Source organism: Lupinus angustifolius, chromosome LG11, assembly GCF_001865875.1.
Source record: "Lupinus angustifolius cultivar Tanjil chromosome LG11, LupAngTanjil_v1.0, whole genome shotgun sequence".
Classification (NCBI taxonomy): domain Eukaryota; kingdom Viridiplantae; phylum Streptophyta; class Magnoliopsida; order Fabales; family Fabaceae; genus Lupinus; species Lupinus angustifolius.
The window spans coordinates 28,062,061-28,063,043 of record NC_032019.1 but is presented as its reverse complement, the minus strand read 5'-3'; positions in this window follow the sequence as shown (position 1 = coordinate 28,063,043).

Below are 983 nucleotides of genomic sequence, written 5' to 3'. Positions count from 1 at the left end.
TTTGCCTTCGAAAAATTTAGGTCCTACCTAGTGTTAAGTATCAGTGGCTGAAATACACTTAGAAGGGGGGGGGGGGTTGAATAGGGGTAGCGGTTAGAATATCCGCTTTTCGAAAACAACACTTAATGCTGAAATAACCCCAGATTAATCGATTAACAGAATAGGAATAATCGATTAACGCAATTTATTTAATCGATTAAAGCAAAACAGAAAGCTCAAACAGATTCGGTTTCTTGCACGACAATTAACCGATATTGAAATGAATACACAGAGCTTACAATTTTATCAGAGTATTAACAGTATAGTACAGAAACAAAATATCTCAATTAAAACTACTATACAAGTTAGCCGATTAAATGCAATAAAGAGAGAAAGAGAGAATGAAAAAATCCTGCAACACGATTTTTATCCTGGCTCGTTTGCGTGTCCACGTGCAAACTACATTCACATCCAGGCCTCCTGGCAGATCTGGGAGATTTTTCTTCACTATAATTGAAACAATTTTTTACAAGCACTTCTTCCAATTACAACACTTAGACATTCACATGAAAGTAAAGAACCTTATTCTATGGTTTGACTCCCTTCCTACCGACCTAGAAAACCTTTCTTTCAGCGTAGCCCCAGCCAAGAACCTCGTTCTTTCTTCTCAAGAACTCTAAGCAAAATGAAGACACAACACAATCTCTTAGGTGGTACGACACCTTGAGATTCCCAATGTTACAATGATTTTTCACAACAAAACTATAGAGTAAACTTAAGCAATTACAAAGCTCAAATCTAACAAATAAGACTTTACTCTAAAAACCTAACACAAATCTCATATGACATGACAATGTATTAGTTGAAAAACAGAATTTACAGAATGCAAAAACCTTCACAAAAACATCAATGAATGCATGAACATGTGAGATGAAATGATGGGAAATATATCATGAAATTCCACTCAATCATAAAGCATAGAATTCTCTCTTTTCTAATCTCAC